The sequence below is a fragment of the Oncorhynchus nerka genome, linkage group LG15 (assembly GCF_034236695.1).
Source record: "Oncorhynchus nerka isolate Pitt River linkage group LG15, Oner_Uvic_2.0, whole genome shotgun sequence".
In the NCBI taxonomy this organism is placed as follows: domain Eukaryota; kingdom Metazoa; phylum Chordata; class Actinopteri; order Salmoniformes; family Salmonidae; genus Oncorhynchus; species Oncorhynchus nerka.
In genome coordinates, this window is record NC_088410.1 from 64,214,573 (window position 1) to 64,234,155 (window position 19,583).

Here is a 19,583-nt window from a genome sequence, read left to right on the forward strand (position 1 = left end):
CTGGTGAACTACAAACACACTGAGACAGGAACAATCACCCACGAAACACTCACAGAATATGGCTGCCTAAATATGGTTCCCAATCAGAGACAACGATAATCACCTGACTCTGATTGAGAACCGCCTCAGGCAGCCATAGACTACGTAGACACCCCACAAAACCCCTAAGACAAAAACACACCACAATAACCCATGTCACACCCTGGCCTGACCAAATAAATAAAGAAAACACAAAATACTAAGACCAAGGCGTGACATAGCCAAATAAACTTAAACTCAGTTTTTCACAATTCCTGACATTTAATCCAAGTAAACATTCCCTGTTTTAGGTCCGTTAGGATCACCACTTTATTTTAAGAATGTGAAATGTCAGAATAATAGTAGAGAGAATTATTTATTTCAGCTTTTATTTCATTCATCACATTCCCAGTGGGTCAGAAGTTTACATACACTCAATTAGTATTTGGTAGCATTGCCTTTAAATTGTTAAACATGGGTCAAATGATTTGGGTAGCCTTCCACAAGCTTCCCACAATAATTTTGGCCCATTCCTCCTGACAGAGCTGGTGTAACTGAGTCAGGTTGTTAGGCCTCCTTGCTCGCACATGTTTTTTCAGTTTTGCCCAAATAAATTCTATAGGATTGAGGTCAAGGCTTTGTGATGGCCACTCCAATACCTTGTCTTTGTTGTCCTTAAGCTATTTTGACACAACTTTGGAAATATGCTTGGGGTCATCGCCCATTTGGAAGACTCATTTTTGACCAAGCATTAACTTCCTGACTGATGTCTTGAGATGTTGCTTCTATATATCCACATAATTTTCCTGCCTCATGAAGCCATCTATTTTGTGAGGTGCACGAGTCCCTCCTGCAGAAAAGCACTCCCACAATATGATGCTGTCACCCCCGTGCTTCATGGTTGGAATGGTGTTCTTTGGCTTGGAAGCCTCCCCCTTTCTCCTCCAAACATAACGATGGTCATCAGACCAGAGGACATTTCTCCAAAAAGTATGATCATTGTCCCCATGTGCAGTTGCAAACTGTAGTCTGGCTTTTTTATGGCGGTTTTGGAGCAGTGGCTTCTTCATTGCTGAGCTGCCTTTCAGGTTATGTCGATATATACGACTCGTTTTACTGTGGATATAGATACTTTTATACCTGTTTCCTTCAGCATCTTCACAAGGTCCTTTGCTGTTGTTCTGTGATTGATTTGCACTTTTCGCACCAAAGTACGTTCATCTCTAGGAGTCAGAACACATCTCCTTCCTGAGCGGTATGACGGCTGTGTGGTCCCATGGTGTTTATACTTGCATACTATTGTTTGTACAGATGAACGTGGTACCTTCAGCCGTTTGGAATGAACCAGACTTGTGGAGGCCTCCAATTTGTTTTATGAGTTCTTGGCTGATTCTTTTTAATTTCCCCATGATTTCAAGCAAAGGCGCTGAGTTTGAAAGTAGTCCTTGAAATACATCCACAGGTACACCTCCAATTGAATCAAATGATGTGAATTATCCTATTAGAAGCTTCTAAAGTCATGACATAATTTTCTGGAATTTTCCAAGTTGTTTAAAGGCACAGTCGATGTAGTGTTTGGTAACTTCTGACCCACCTGAATTATGATACAGTGAATTATAAGTGAAATAATCTCTCTGTAAACAATTGTTGGAAAAATGACTTGTGTCATGCACAAAGTCTTAACCAACTTCCCAAAACTACAGTTTGTTAACAAGACATTTTTGGAGTGGTTGAAAAACAAGTTTTTATGACTCCAACCTAAGTTTATGTAAACTTCTAACTTCAACTGTATATTAATAATACAAATTGGCTGAAAGGAACTGGCATAAATAGAAAAACATACCAGTTTCATTTGAGGACAAAAATACAGTTTGCACCATACAGTTTGCAAAATAAATGGGAGGAGATTTTCGATGTACCAATTCCATGGCACATGGTTAATGAACTGGTACAGAAAAGTACACTTGACTCAACACTGAGTTTTTCAATTTAAATTATGTAAAATTCTTGGCACCAACAGAATGCTATATGTATGGGTTATACAATGATCTCAGCTCTGTAGATTTTGTTGTGAGGAGACAGAATCAATAGATCACTTATTTTGGTGTTGCCCCTATGTAGCTTGTTTCTGGTCACAGGTTCAGGAATGGTTAAAAAACCACAACATGCACTTAAAATTAACCTTACAAATAGCAGGGTTGGGTGATCTGGAAAGCCTTAGCCAGTCAATAATATATTAATACTTGTAGGAAATGTTTTCATCTTTAGCTCACAATCTGTGGATAATATACGATTAGAAAGATTCAAACATTTTGTAAAACATCACAATTGAAATATATGGCACATGGAAACCAAACAAGGGCCGTCTATGGTGATAGGTGGGATGGGCTGAGAGTGGCTGAGGGTTGAGATTAAAGAGGTTGTTTGGTAATGTATTGTTATATATAATAGTACCATGTATATAAAATGTATATGTACAATGTATTTATATGTAGCAAAAAAAGCTGTAAAAAATATATATATATGCCACTGACTGGGAAAATTGTCATTGATTTTGGGCAGAATTAAGTGAGGTTTTATGTGTTGTTGATGGAGGTGCATCGTCGCCAGTTTAATGCCGCCCTGGTTAACCTGCCGCCATAGGCGGCTACCTAATCCTTCCTAATGAGCTGGCCGGCCGTGTGTATTACCATCTTCTTGGGTACCGGAAATCACAAGCTTACCTACCGGCGTAACAGGCCATCAAATCTCCATCCTACCCCCTTTGTCCTTGTGCTGTGCCTTTTAGTTAATACCCTGAGCTGGAAACCTTGTCACAAACCATCATTCCTACAGATGCACCATAGTGGCAATATTACTTCTCAACCTAGCCGAAGATAAATAAAATAACTAGGGTGGACTAAGGATGGTAAAACATGGACAATTGTCCCTCGTGGAGACATTTCCCAGCTCCCCACGAGGACCAAGGCTATTTTAGGGTAAGGGGTTAGGGTTTGTAAAAATAGGATTTTGAATAGAAATACATTTTAGGTCACCACAAAGATCGTAACATATGCTGTGTGTGGACTGTGGATAGGGGTGGGTGTGTGTCTCTGCCTGCATGTGAAGAGGCAGAGATGGATGTGTGTGCAGAGGGTAGTGTAAGCAGCAGGATTGTGTATGGTCTACAGTGGACTGGAGTGTTTACGAGCCGAGTAACATGAGCAGTGCATGAGTTTGTCCCACCTACGCCATAACTCTAAATACAGACCTACAGTGGTGTCTGTGTTTGTCATTGCATGCCTGCGCATGTCAAAAACTGAAATTATTTCAAATACAATACAGACACAGGAAGGAGGCAGACATTCAGTATTTAAAGTTCTTTAATATCTTAATTTTAGCTTAGTATTATAAGGGATAAAAGCAACACAGAATGCAAAGCAAGGACAGGCCTGGGCACACTCCCACCACATACACGCTAGAGTCCATAGCTGTTTGGCATGGAGCATTCCGTCACCTTGGTGTTGGCATCATAGGGTTCCAATGTGGGAGTCTTGGCCTCTGCAGTTCTGTCGTAGCAGGCCATGTCTGGAGAAAGCTTCATCCGTAACATTCTCATATTGAAAACCTTTGGTACGCACTCACATGTCATTTGACTCTTCATCCCGAGCAGGGTCGTTCCGATCGGCTCCTCCCAACCAGGGTCACACTCATCCAGTCCCGTCACCACAGACGCGGCGGTAGTGGTGTGGCTGAGCACAGTTTACAGCACCTGTCCTCTCCAGTTGCTTGCTTGAATCTCATGAATGTTGTCTGAGAGCTGCCTTTGTGCAGGGGAAGCACATTAAATCCGATACTCCTCAGGTATGGGGGCGTGGCTCAGGTTCTTAATTAACACTCATTCACACAATGAGACGAGAGCTCGAAAGGGGTTAACTTCTTATGGACCCCTTTGCGCGCCAATTTGACAACATCCAGGGAAATTGCAGAGCGCCAAATTCAAAAACAGAAATACTCATAATAAGAATTCATAAAACATACAAGTGTCATACATTGGTTTAAAGAGTAACTTCTTGTTAATCCAGACGCAGTGTCAATTTCAAAAATGCTTTATGTCGAAAGCAGACCATGCGATTATCTGAGGACAGCGCCCAGCATACAAACACATTAAAATCAGATTTCAACCAGGCAGGTGCTACACAAAAATCAGAAATAACGATATAATTCATGCCTTACCTTTGAATATCTTCTTCTGTTGGCACTCAAACATCACAAAGGGTCCTTTTGTTCGATAAATTCCTTCATTATATCCCCAAAATGTCAATTTATTTGGCGCGTTTGATTCAGAAATACACCGGTTCCAACTCACCCAACATGCCTACAAAGTGTCTAATAAGTTACCTGTAAACCTGGTCCAAACAACGTTCCTAATCCAAATTTATGTATCCTAAAACGTAAATAATCGATAAATATTTAAGACGGGAAATGCTGTGCTCAATACCGGACGAAAACAAAGTGAAGCACGTTCCAGGTCGCGCGCACCAAAACAGAGTGACACATGGAAATAACAGGGCTACTTTCTTAATTTCTCAAAGGAAAAACATCAACCAATTTCTAAAGACTTGACATCTAGTGGAAGCCATAGGAACTGCAAGCATATCTGTTAAAAAGGGATTGCCATCGAAAACTAATGGAAAACAGATTGAGATAAAAATACAAAAAAAATCCCTGGATGTATTGTGCTGGGGGTTTCGCCTGCCAAATCAGTTCTGTTATACACAGATAATCAAACAGTTTAGAAACTTCAGAGTGTTTTCTACCCAAATCTACTAATAATATGCGTATCCTAGCTTCTGGGCCTGAGTAGCAGGCAGTTTACTTTGGGCACACTTTTCATCTGGACGTGAAAATACTGCACCCTAGCTCAAAGAGGTTTTAACCAATTCAATGGAAAGTCACTCAAGTAAGTAAACCAAAACACAGAACACTCTAGGAATGAATCATTATTAAAGCATGTTTAAGTAACTCAATTCAAAATGAAGCACACGAGGGAAAGGGAATAAGGACTAAATGGAACCATAGGCACATGTGACACACACTAGTGTACAAAACATTAAGAACTGCTCTTTCCATGACATAGACTGACCAGGTGAATCCAGGTGACAGCTATCATCCCTTATTGATGTCACTTGTTAAATCCACTTCAATCAGTGTAAATGAAGGGGAGGAGACAGGTTCAAGGAGGATTTTTTACAACTGAGACATGGATTGTGTATTTTTTCTGCCAAGGCAGTTTTACAATTTTAAAGCATTACAATACATTCCTTACAGAATTCACAACACACTCTGTGCCCCCAGGCCCATATTCCACTACCACATATCTACAACACAAAATCCATGTGTACGTGTGTGTTTTCTATTTTACTTTACCTTTATTTAACCAGGTAGGCCAGTTGAGAACAAGTTCTCATTTACAACTGACCTGGCCAAGATAAAACAAAGCAGTGTGACAAAAACAGAGTTAAACAACAATACAGTCAATAACACAATAGAAAAAGCTATGTACAGTGTGTGCATATGTAGAAGAGTAGGGATGTAGGCAATAAATAGGCCATAGAGGCAAAATAATTACAATTTAGCATTAATACTGGAGTGATAGATGTGCAGATGATGATGTGCATGTAGAGATACCGGGTTGCAAAAGAGCAAGAGGATAAGTAATAATATGTGGATGAGGTAGTTGGGTATGCCATTTACAGATCGGCTGTGTACAGGTACAGTGATCGGTAAGCTGCTCTGACAGCTGATGCTTAAAGTTAGAGAGGGAGATATGTCTCCAGCTTCAGATATTTTTGCTATCCGTTCCAGTCACTGGCAGCAGAGAACTGGAAGGAAAGGCGGCTGTTACACATGCCTCTTGGAGGGTGGAAAGCAAACCCCTGCTACACTCAACTCCCCGTGGAGTGAAAGAGGTATGTGATTGTAGGTGCGGGTAAGTATGACAGAGGCAGAGAATATTACCGTTTACTGGGAATTTATTTCCTTGACATGGTAATGTGCTAAAAGGGGCTCGATGGAGCCAAAGCATGGAAAGTAAGAGTTAGAGTCCTCTCTCCTACCTAGCTACTACTTACCTAACCTTAACGCCAGGTGCTAACCAAAATACAGGGGGTGGTCCGCCCAGGTCTTACCTAGTGTGCATGGACAGAGTACAAACGACGGGTATATGTACGCCCGCAGGCCTCTTGCCTAAGTACTCCCAAGGTGCCTTCCCCTTCCCCCCTGGGAACAAATGAAAAAGAATAATTCAAACTTAAAGTGAACAATTTCAATCGTCAAAAACACAGTCCTGTTGACATAAACATACCTCTGCAGAACCGGCTACAAAATACTTTACAACAAATTCTACAGACCAACAACGAAACACAGGTCATACAAATAAACTCTCTCCTAACAAAGGAACACTGGCTTTTCAAGCTGCAGAAGGAGTCGGTAATTGCAGACAGCTGTATCTCCTGACAAGGGGAGAGGGTCAGAGCTCTAATCTTCAACGGGGCCGACCAATCAGCTGCTTGGAATCTAGGAAGTGATTCTGAAACATATACACATACAAACCCAAAACACAGAACCTGGGGAACGTACCAGCGGCCAAAGGAAGTGTTGGCTTTGGGGATGACCAGTGCAATATACCTGCTAGAGTGTGTGCTATGGGTGGGTGCTGCTATGGTGACCAGTGAGCTGAGATAAGGCAGGGCTTTACCTAGCAAAGACTTACAGATTACCTGGAGCCAGTGGTTTTGGCGACGGATATGTAGTGAGGGCCAGCCAACGAGAGCATACAGGTCGCAGTGGTGGGTAGTATATGGGGCTTTGGTGACAAAACACATGGCACTGTGACAGACCACATCCAGTTTGCTGAGTAGAGTGTTGGGGGCTGTTTTGTAAATTACATCTCCAATGTAAAATCAAATCCAAGTTTATTTGTCACGTGCGCCGAATACAACAGGTGTAGTAGACCTTACAGTGAAATGCTTACTTACAGGCTTTAACCAATAGTGCAAAAAAGGTATTAGGTGAACAATGTGTAAGTAAAGAAATAAAAATAACAGTAAAAACAGAAGTGAGGCTATATACAGTGGCAAGGCTATAAAGGTAGCGAGGCTACATACATTCAACAGTTAGTCAGGCTGATTGAGGTAGTATGTACATATGTGTAACGGCTTTCTTCTGTGGACGAAGGAGAGGACCAAAGCGCAGCATGTTTATTGTTCATCATGTTTAATATAGACGATAAACACTACAAAATAACAAATGTGGAACAACCTAAACAGTTCTTTCTGGTGTAGACACACGACAACCACCCACAAAAACCCAACACAAAACAGGCTACCTAAATATGGTTCCCAATCAGAGACAATGACTAACACCTGCCTCTGATTGAGAACCATATCAGGCCAAACATAGAAATGGGAAAACTAGACACACAACATAGAATGCCCACTCAGCTCACGTCCTGACCAACACTAAAACAAAGAAAACACAAAAGAACTATGGTCAGAACGTAACAATATGGTTAAAGTGACTATGCATATATGATGAACAGAGAGTAGCAGTAGCTGTAGTAGAGAGAACAGCCTATGACTGGGGTGGCTGGGGTCTTTGACAATTTTTAGGGTCTTCCTCTGACACCGCCTGGTGTAGAGGTCCTGGATGGGAGCCAGCTTAGCCCCAGTGACGTACTGGGACGTACGCACTACCCTCTGTAGTGCCTTGCTGTCGGAGGCCTAGCAATTGCCGTACCAGGCAGTGATGCAACCAATCAGGATGCAGCTGTAGAACCTTTTGAGGATCTCAGGACCCATGCCAAATCTTTTTAGTTTCTTGAGGGGGAATAGGCTTTGTAGTGTCCTCTTCACGACTGTCTGGTGTGTTTGGACCATTCTAGTTTGTTGGTGATGTGGACACCAATGAACTTGAAGCTCTCAACCTGCTCCACTACAGCCCCATCGATGAGAATGGGGGCATGCTCGGTCCTCCTATTCCTGTCGTCCACAATCATCTCCTTAAATCTTGGTTATGTTGAGGGATAGGTTGTTATTCTGGTACCACCCAGCCAGGTCTCTGACCTCCTCCCTATAGGCTGTCTCGTCGTTGTTGGTGATCAGACCGCTGCTGTGTCATCTGCAAACTTAATGATGGTGGATTCGTGCCTGGTCGGGCAAACATGGGTGAACAGGGAGAACAGGAGGGGACTGAGCACGAACCCCTGGGGGGCTCCAGTGTTGAGGATCAGCGTGGCAGATGTGTTGCTACCTACCCTCACCACCTGGGGGCGGCCTGTCAGGAAGTCAAGAATCTAGTTGCAGAGGGAGGTGTTTAGTCCCAGGATCCTTAGCTTGGTGATGAGCTTTGAGGGCACTCTGGTGTTGAACACTGAGCTGTAGTTAATGAATAGCATTCTCTTACAGATGTTTTCCTTTTGTCCGGGTGGGAAAGGGCAGTGTGGGGTGCAATAGAGATTGCATCATATGTGGATCTGTTTGGGCGGTACGCAAATTGGAGTGGGTCTAGGGTTTCTGGGATAATGGTGTTGAGTGAGCCATTACCAGCCTTTCAAAGCACTTCTTGGCTACGGACATGAGTGCTACGGTTCTGCCAGGAGCACACATCCTTGTAATCTGTGTAATCCGTCTGGCCCCGCAGCCTAGTGTATAAAGGTCTTTCCCTGTTTAAAGGTCTTTCTCACATCGGCTATGGAGAGCGTGATCACACAGCCGTCCGGAACAGCTGATGCTCTCATGCATGCCTCAGTGTTGCTTGCCTCGAAGAGAGCATAGAAGTGATTTAGCTCGTCTAGTAGGCTCGTGTCACTGGGCAGCTCGCGGCTGTGCTTCCCTTTGTAGTCTGTCATGGTTTGCAAGCCCTGCCACATAAGACGAGCGTCGGAGCCGGTGTAGTATGATTCAATCTTAGCCCTGTATTGACGCTTTGCCTGTTTGATGGTTCGTCACAGGGCATAGCAGGATTTCTTGTAAGCTTCTGGGTTAGTAGAGTCCCACACCTTGAAAGAGGCAGCTCCAACCTTTAGTCAAGGATTGGTAGGATAGTCAGTTTTACGAGGGTATGTTTGGCGGCATGAGTGAAGGAGGCTTTGTTGCGAAATATGAAGCCGATTCTAGATTTAATTTCGGATTGGAGTTGCTTAATGTGAGTCTGGAAGGAGAGTTTGCAGTCTAACCAGACACCTACAGTTGAAGTCGGAAGTTTTTCACAATTCCTGACATTTAATCCCATTAACAATTCCCTGTTTTAGGTCAGTTAGGATCACCACTTTATTTTAAGAATGTGAAATGTCAGAATAATAGTAGAGAGAATGATTTGTTTCAGCTTTTATTTCTTTCATCACATTCCCAGTGGGTCAGAAGTTTACATTCACTCAATTAGTATTTGGTAGCATTGCCTTTAAATGGTTTAACTTGGGTCAAACGTTTTGGGTAGCCTTCCACAAGCTTCCCTCAATAAGTTGGGTGAATTTTGGCCCATTCATCATGAGCTGGTGTAACTTAGTCAGGTTTTAAGGCCTCCTTGCTCGCACACACTTTTTCTTTCAGCCCACAAATGTTCTATAGGATTGAGGTCAGGGCTTTGTGATGGCCACTCCAATACCTTGACTTTGTTGTCCTTAAGCCATTTTGCCACAACTTTGGAAGTATGCTTGGGGTCATTATCCATTTGGAAGACCCATTTGCGACCAAGCTCTAACTTCCTGACTGATGTCTTGAGATATTGCTTCAATTTATCCACGTAATTTTACTCCCTCATGATGCCATCTATTTTGTGAAGTGCACCAGTCCCTCCTGCAGCAAAGCACCCCCACAACATGATGCTGCCACCCCCGTGCTTCACGGTTGGGATGGTGTTCTTTGACTTGGAAGCCTCCCCCTTTTTCCTCCAAACATAACGATGGTCATTATGGCCAAACAGTTTTATTTTTGTTTCATTGGACCTAAGGATATTTCTTCAAAAAGTATGATCATTGTCCCCATGTGCAGTTGCAAACTGTAGTCTGGCTTTTTTATGGTGGTTTTGGAGCAGTGGCTTCTTCATTGCTGAGCGGCCTTTCAGGTTATGTCGATATATAGGACCCGTTTTACAGTGGATATAGATACTTTTATATCTGTTTCCTCTAGCATCTTCACAGGGTCCTTTGCTGTTGTTCTGGGATTGATTTGCACTTTTCGCACCAAAGTACGTTCATCTCTAGGAGACAGAACGCATATCCTTCCTGAGCGGTATGACGGGTGCGTGGTCCCATGTTGTTAATACTTGCACACTATTGTTTGTACAAGTGAATGTGGTACCTTCAGGCATTTGGAATGAACCAGACATGTGGAGGTCTTGGCTGATTCTTTTTCATTTTCCCATGATGTCAAACAAAGGCGCTGAGTTTGAAGGTAGGCCTTGAAATACATCCACAGGTACATCGCCAATTGACTCAAATTATGTGAATTAGCCTTTTAGAAGCTTCTAAAGCCATGACATCCATTTTCTGGAATTTTCCAAGCTGTTTAGAGGCACAGTCAACTTAGTGTATCGAAAGCTTCAATAAGCACTTCTCAACGGCTGGCCATGCCTTCCGCCTGGCTACTCCAACCTCGGCCAACAGCTCCGCCCCCCGCAGCTCCTCGCCCAAGCCTCTCCAGGTTCTCCTTTACCCAAATCCAGATAGCAGATGTTCTGAAAGAGCTGCAAAACCTAGACCCGTACAAATCAGCTGGGCTTGACAATCTGGACCCTCTATTTCTGAAACTATCTGCCGCCATTGTCGCAACCCCTATTACCAGCCTGTTCAACCTCTCTTTCATATCGTCTGAGATCCCCAAGGATTGAAAGCTGCCGCAGTCATCCCCTCTTCAAAGGGGGAGACACCCTGGACCCAAACTGCTATAGACCTATATCCATCCTGCCCTGCCTATCTAAGGTCTTGAAAGCCAAGTCAACAAACAGGTCACTGACCATCTCGAATCCCACCGTACCTTCTCCGCTGTGCAATCTGGTTTCGAGCCGGTCACGGGTGCACCTCAGCCACGCTCAAGGTACTAAACGATATCATAACCGCCATCGATAAAAGACAGTACTGTGCAGCCGTCTTCATCGACCTCGCCAAGGCTTTCGACTCTGTCAATCACCATATTCTTATCGGCAGACTCAATAGCCTCGGTTTCTCGGATGACTGCCTTGCCTGGTTCACCAATTACTTTGCAGACAGAGTTCAGTGTGTCAAATCGGAGGGCATGCTGTCCGGTCCTCTGGCAGTCTCTATGGGGGTGCCACAGGGTTCAATTCTCGGGCCGACTCTTTTCTCTGTATATATCAATGATGTTGCTCTTGCTGCGGGCGATTCCCTGATCCACCTCTACGCAGACGACACCATTCTATACTTTCGGCCCGTCATTGGACACTGTGCTATCTAACCTCCAAACGAGCTTCAATGCCATACAGCACTCCTTCCGTGGCCTCCAACTGCTCTTAAACGCGAGTAAAACCAAATGCATGCTTTTCAACCGATCGCTGCCTGCACCCGCATGCCCGACTAGCATCACCACCCTGGATGGTTCCGACCTTGAATATGTGGACATCTATAAGTACCTAGGTGTCTGGCTAGACTGCAAACTCTCCTTCCAGACTCACATCAAACATCTCCAATCGAAAATCAAATCAAGAGTCGGCTTTCTATTCCGCAACAAAGCCTCCTTCACTCACGCCGCCAAGCTTACCCTAGTAAAACTGACTATCCTACCGATCCTCGATTTCGGCGATGTCATCTACAAAATGGCTTCCAACACTCTACTCAGCAAACTGGATGCAGTCTATCATAGTGCCATCCGTTTTGTCACCAAAGCACCTTATACCACCCACCACTGCGACTTGTATGCTCTAGTCGGCTGGCCCTCGCTACATATTCGTCGCCAGACCCACTGGCTCCAGGTCATCTACAAGTCCATGCTAGGTAAAGCTCCGCCTTATCTCAGTTCACTGGTCACGATGGCAACACCCATCCGTAGCACACGCTCCAGCAGGTGTATCTCACTGATCATCCCTAAAGCCAACACCTCATTTGGCCGCCTTTCGTTCCAGTACTCTGCTGCCTGTGACTGGAACGAACTGCAAAAATCGCTGAAGTTGGAGACTTTTATCTCCCTCACCAACTTCAAACATCAGCTATCCGAGCATCTAACCGATCGCTGCAGCTGTACATAGTCTATTGGTAAATAGCCCACCCATTTTCACCTACCTCATCCCCATACTGTTTTTATACTGTTTTTTTTATTTATTAATTTACTTTTCTGCTCTTTTGCACACCAATATCTCTACCTGTACATGACCATCTGATCATTTATCACCCCAGTGTTAATCTGCAAAATTGTATTATTCGCCTACCTCCTCATGCCTTTTGCACACATTGTATATAGACTGCCCATTTTTTTTTCTACTGTGTTATTGACTTGTTAATTGCTTACTCCATGTGTAACTCTGTGTTGTCTGTTCACACTGCTATGCTTTATCTTGGCCAGGTCGCAGTTGCAAATGAGAACTTGTTCTCAACTAGCCTACCTGGTTAAATAAAGGTGAAATAAATAAAATAAAATAAAAGTGTATGTAAACTTCTGACCCACTGGAATTGTGATGAAGTGAATTATAAGTGAAATATTCTGTCTGTAAACAATTGTGGGAGAATTTACTTGTGGCATGCCCAAAGTAGATGTCCTAACAGACTTGGCAAAACTATAGTTTGTTAATAACAAGAAATTTGTGGAGTGGTTGAAAAACTAGTTTTAATGTCTCCAACCTAAGTGTATGTCAACTTCCGACTTCAACTGTAGGTATTTATAGTTGTCCACATATTCTAGGTCAGAACTGTCCAGAGTAGTGATTCTAGTCGGGCAGGAGGGTGCGGGCAGTCATCCATTGAAGAGCATGCACTTAGTTTTACTTGCTTTTAAAAGCAGTTGGAGGCCACGGAAAGGGTGTTGTATGGCATTGAAGCTCGTTTGGAGGTTTGTTAGCAAAGAAGGGCCAGATGTATACAGAATGATGTCGTCTGTATAGAGGTGGATCAGAGTATCACCAGCAGAAAGAGCGACATCATTGATATATACAGAGAAATGAGTCGGCCTGAGAAGTGAACCCTGTGGCACCCCCATTTAGACCACCAGAGTTCTGGACAATAGGCCCTCCGATTTGACACATTGAACTCTATCTGAGAAGTAGTTGGTGAACCAGGCGAGGCAGTCATTTGAGAAGCCAAGGCTGTTGAGTCTGCCGATAAGAATGTGGTGATTGACAGAGTCGAAAGCTTTGGCCAGGTCGATGAAGACGGCTGCACAGTACTGTCTTTTACCAATGGTGGTTATGGTATCATTTAGGACCTTGAGCATGGCTGAAGGGCACCCATGAGGAGCTCGGAAACCAGATTGCATAGCGGAGAAGGTATGGTGGGATTCGAAATGGTCGGTGATCTGTTTATTAACATAGCTTTCGAAGACTTTAGAATGGCAGGGCAGGATGGATATAGGTCTATAACAGTTTGGGTCTAGAGTGTCTACCCCTTTGAAGAGGGGCATGACAGCGGTAGCTTTCAATCTTTGGGGATCTCAGACGATACGAAAGAGAGGTTGAATAGGCTAGTAGTAGGGGTTGCAACAATTTCTGATAATAATTTTAGAAAGAGAGGGTCCAGATTGTTTAGCCCAGCTGATTTGGAGAGATCCAGATTTTGTAGTTCTTTCAGAACATCTGCTGTCTGAATTTGGGTGAAGGAGAAGCGGGGGGGGGTGGCAAGTTGCTGCAGGGGGTGCTGAGATGTTGGCCGGGTTAGGGGTAGCCAGTTGGAGAGTATGGCAAACCGTGGAAAAAATCGTATTGAAATAATCGCTTATCGAAGATTTATCAGTGGCGACAGTGTACTACCGTCAGTGCAGTGGGCAGCTGGGAGGAGGTGCTCTTATTCTCCATGGACTTAACAGTGTCCCAAAACTGTTTGGAATTAGTGCTACAGGAAGCTAATTTCTGTTTGTAACTGACTGAGTATATTGGTTCCTGACTTCCCTGAAAAGTTGCATATCGCGGCGGATATTCGATGCTAATGCAGAATGCCACAGGATGTTTTTGTGCTGGTCAAGGGCAGTCAAGTCTGTGGTGGTCAAGGGCTATATCTGTTCATAGTTCAATTTTTTTTTAATGGGGCATTCTTATTTAAGATGGAGAGGAATGTATTTTTGAAGCTCGCATTGTTTGGGCACAGACCTGGATATTATGACAGAACTCTGCAGGCTATCTCTGCGGTAGATTGCAACTCCACCACCTTTGGCAGTTCTATCTTGTCGGAAAATGTTATAGTTAGTGATGGAACTTTCAGGATTTTTGGTGGCCTTCCTAAGTCAGGATTTAGACACGGCTTGGACATCCAGGTTGGCAGAATGTGCTAAAGCTGTGAATAAAACAAACTTAGGGAGGAGGCTTCTAATGTTAACATACATGAAATCAATGCTTTTACGGTTACAGAAGTCAACAAATGAGAGCGCCTGGGGAATGGGAGTGCTGCTGGGGGCTGCAGGGCCTGTGTTAACCTCTACATCACCAGAGGAACAGAGGAGGAGTAGGATAAGAGTACAGCTAAAGGCTAAAAGAACACCCTCTGTGTTCTGTTAGACAGATAACTCTTTATCTACAATATAACAGGGGGTTAAAGCCATAACACATATGTTTTTTCAGCAGCAGACTATGATCGATAATGTCAAAAGCCACACTGAATTCTAACAAAACAGCCCCCACAATCTTTTTATCATCACTTTCTATCGGGCAATCAACAAGTCATTTGTGTAAGTGCTGTGCTTGTTGAATGTCCTTCCCTATAAGCATGCTGAAAGTCTGTTGTCAATTTGTTTACTGTAAAATAGCATTGTATCTGGTCAAACCCCATTTTTTCCAAAACTTTACTCAGGGTTGGTATCAGGCTGATTGGTCGACTATTTGAGCCTGTTAAGGGGGATTTACTATTCTTAGGTAGTGGAATTACTTCTGCTTCCCTCCAGGCCTGAGGGCACATACTTACTAGTAGGCTTAAATTGAAGATATTGCAAATGGGAGTGGCAATATTTTCCACTATTATCCACAGTAATTTTCCACCCAAGTTGTCAGACCCCAGTGGCTTGTCATTATTGATAAATTATTGTTTTCTATCACCTCTTCCACACTTACTTTACGGAATTGAAAATGACAATTCTTTTCTTTCATAATTTGGTCAGATATACTTGGATGTGTCGTGTCAGCGATTGTTGCTGGCATGTCATACCTAAATTTGGCAATCCTGCCAATGAAAAAATAATAGTAGTGTGCAATGTCAGTAGGTTTTGTAATGAATGAGCCAAATGATTTAGTGAATGAGTTTGCATTTTTTCCCATTATATAAATGAAGGTGTTCCAAAGCTTTTTACTATAATTTTTTTATGACATTTAACTTTGTTTCATAGTATAGTTTCTTCTTCTTTTTATTCCATTTAATCACATGATTTCACAATTTGCAGTATGTTTGCCAAATCGGTTGGGAAGCCAGACTTATTTGCCATTCCTTTTGTCTCATTCCTCTCAACCATACAATTGTTACAATTCCTCATCAATCCACAGGTATTTAACAGTTTTTAGAGTCATTTTCTTAATTAATGGGTGCATATTTATTAGTAACTGGGATAAGTAATTTCATACATGTGTGAAGTGCAACGTTTGCTTGTGCCTCCACTACACACCAAGGACTGTCGTCACTTTACCTTCATTAATCTGATTACTGTAATTTATTTAATCAACCAACTATGTTTAATATTCCTGATTAAATTAATCATGTAACAATGAACTCATTAGGATTTGGGGCACCACGGAAGAGGGTTGAAGAGTTACCAACTCCCATATTAATCATCATTAATCATATTTATTAATCATTACCTCTTATCATATCAACATCCTGACCAGTCGTAACTTTCTTGCATCTGCAAAAAACCCAGCCTTGCTCATTATTCAGTACTACACAAATTGGTTACATTTTTTATTTACTAGCTAACTAAATAATAATACAGAATACACACACACACACACATACACTTACTACATGAGACAAAGGTCCATAGCAGACTTACACAATATGGCAATTTACCCATCAACATAGAGAGAGAAAGGGACACTTATCGTGGACACATTCTATAACTATTCTCACAATCATATAGTTTGCACATGAACTGCCGCCCGTTTGGAATAAGAAATCATGAACATATTTATGTGGGGGTGCCCTTGTCCATCGTGTAGTCCTGAACAGAACTACAGAGTTCACCCTTCCATTCGCTCCTGAAGCTGCTTATTTGAAGATAAGTCAGCCGTGTCGATGGTTCCAGTGGGGTGATGAGAGTAGCCTACTACGGTGATTTGAGACTCTTAGTAGGATGGGATGGTTTGAAGAGTTTGAAATATTGGACTCAGGACAGCTAATCAGCTGTACCAGGGACTGAGAGGGGAGTTTGTTGCCTCTTCCTACTTGTGTTGATTATTCAGGGTTCAGGATTCAGACCACTATGGACTTGAGCTGCAGCTCTTCGTCTCTCTGGTCTTAAAGGAAGGTGAGTTTATTTCTTCACCTCGTGTTGAGGTTCAAAGTTTCAACCATTACAACATGTAGCTCTGCTTCATGTTTCCTGGTCTGATATATTCATTCTTAGCCAGTGCTTTTAAACACTCTGGTTGAAAAGGACGGTTACATTACACTGACACACTCTTCTGACCTCACTCGGGGCGTGGCTACTTAATGTGCAAAGGATATGATTAGAAGTTCTCTTATGCCTCCTAAAATCACATTCATATCGTAACAGAAATACTTTAATCATACTATATGCAAAATGTATTGGATGGAAACTTGACAGATAAAGGGGGTATCCTTTCCAAGTTACAGTATTTCATCCATTTAGTTTTTAATGACATCACAAAATGAAAAGCAATATTATATTTGTTTTCTATAACTCCCCACTGACCATTCCCCACATTGTTAGAAATATTGTTCCATTATCCAAGTTTGACCGTGTTAGAGTTTTCAGCAGAAACAGTCTGTGAAACAAATACATTCCTTTGGTTGATACTAAAGGGAAAAGAGAGCTTAATTTATGTGTCAAAACCACCGCACCCCTCTGTGGGTGGGAGAAGGTCTGGTTATTGTCAGCCATTGCCAAGCTGATCTGACCCATTGTGATCCTCACAGTACAGTCATGACAGGAAAAAACAAATATTCTTTACATGAACAACATAGGAATCACTACAAAACATATTTTATGACCTCTTATACACTATATTAGGCCCAGCCTTTGAAACTTTGGTTTTCCTTGATATGCCTACTACAGTATATTGTGATCACCTGTACCAGGTTGCGGACACTGGTGACACTCATTTTCTTGAGTGGGCAGCATCCAGAAAATATACCTCTCTGTTTATATGGGGTGGCAGGCAGCCTAATGGTTAGAGCGTTGGACTAGTAACCGAAATGTTGAAAGATCGAATCCCCGAGCTGACAAGGTAAAAAAAATATATATGTTGTTCTACCCCTGAACAATTGAGTTATCACACTGTTCCTAGGCCATCATTGGAAAAAAAATGGTTCTAGTAAAATAAATATCACAATATCACATAAATGATCAATCATTTCACACGTTATCCAGATACTGACTGTTAGCACTTGGTGGTCTATAGCAGCTTCCCACAAGAATGATGAAGGCAGATGAACCTGTAGCTACCCATGTTACTTCATCAGAATTTAACATGAGCATCTTTAACATGAACATTTAAGCTTTATAGGAATGTGGTTTACTGGGAAGCTTAGCAGAAGTAGATATTCTCATGTTATTTATGTTAGTGCAGGGTGAGCTGCACACAGTGGACTTCCTACTAGGGCACACCGCCTCAGTGCTAACAGCATAAATCTGGTTCATAGACACATGATTGCTGCATACAATAGCTGTAGGATCAACAGAGGCAGTTAAGAGGGACATAAATTAGGTTACTTACATTGTGTCTACCAATGCCCCTGGTATAATGTACATTTGCATTATGATGACTCAGAGACACAACGGTAAGGAGTAAGTGAGCTGGGCTTGGGTCATTGATAAGTCATTGTCTTACATGGCTGTGAAAGGATCCAGGAACCCAAATGATTTGGGTGGATCCCATCCTCCTTATGAAACGTGTTTTGTTACACCCATTGAGCTGCAATAATGACGTAGCCAGTTGTGAAGAGAAAGAATCCTGCTAAAGCATTCAATGTCACTATTCAGAGAGGGCACCAGGGCCTGATATGATGGGTCTTTTATTAGTGTTTAACAGAGAGTCAGTCAGCTCTTTGAAATCCAGTTTTGACTGTTTAGAGCTGTCATTCATTATGTCATTAAAACCCACATGGACTACAGTAGAATTAACGTCCATGTCCTGGTGTAGTACATTCGGGAGCAGCTTAGTAATGTCATTTACTCGAGCCCCGAGATGGGACGTTGTTTTTGCACCAGGAACAGTCACATTTCTTACCATGGAGCTGCCCAAAATCACGGCTTGCGAGAAGGACGAGGAAATCTGCCCACTCCCACACTTCACAGGATGGTGTAGGCCTCTGACAGATGGTAGGCACAGCGGCCGCAGACACAGGTATCCTCGGCAACGAAGGTGCAGGAAGATCACCGGATGTGCTACCTGTCCCAGACCTATTATTTGACCATGCTGGTCATTTATCAACATTTGAACATCTTGACCATGTTCTGTTATCTCCAACCGGCACAGCCAGAAGAGGACTGGCCACCCCTCATAGCCTGGTTCCTCTCTAGGTTACTTCCTAGGTTTTGGCCTTTCTAGGGAGTTTTTCCTAGCCACCGTGCTTCTACACCTGCATGGCTTGCTGTTTGGGGTTTTAGGCTGGGTTTCTGTACATCACTTTGAGATATCAGCTGATGTACGAAGGGCTATATAAATACATTTGATTTGATCTGATCAGGCTCCAGGGTGGAGAAACTATTTGTTGTTTGTATCCGCTCCAGGCCTCTCGTTGGGAATGTAGACTGTTTTACCGGAAGCCACTGTCTTCGGCTTCCACGGCTCATGACATGCGACCATTGTTGATTGCCATGCTTCTCTTGCTGTGCTCCTTCGACTTCGCTATCAGATGGGGGAGGAGAGACAGGCGATTTCTTCTATGCCCGACAAATTGAGGGTGTTCTGAGGGCAAAAGGGGTGGGAGGTACAACTCAATATTAGGAAGGTGTTCCTAATGTGTTGTACACTTACTGTATGTGCAGGGGGAGTGTTAGGTATTAGTCATTGACATGGTGAGTTGTTTCACCCCCACCATTCCATCAATGCTTAGATCAATGTTATAATCAATAAAAGTCATATTCTCAACTTCCTATGTGAGCGTTGAAGGCGAAAATTCAGTATCTTTCAGCCGCCTGTATGCATGTGCCTGTGTGCGTGCATGCATCTACAGTATGTATAATGAATGTGTGTTCAACAGT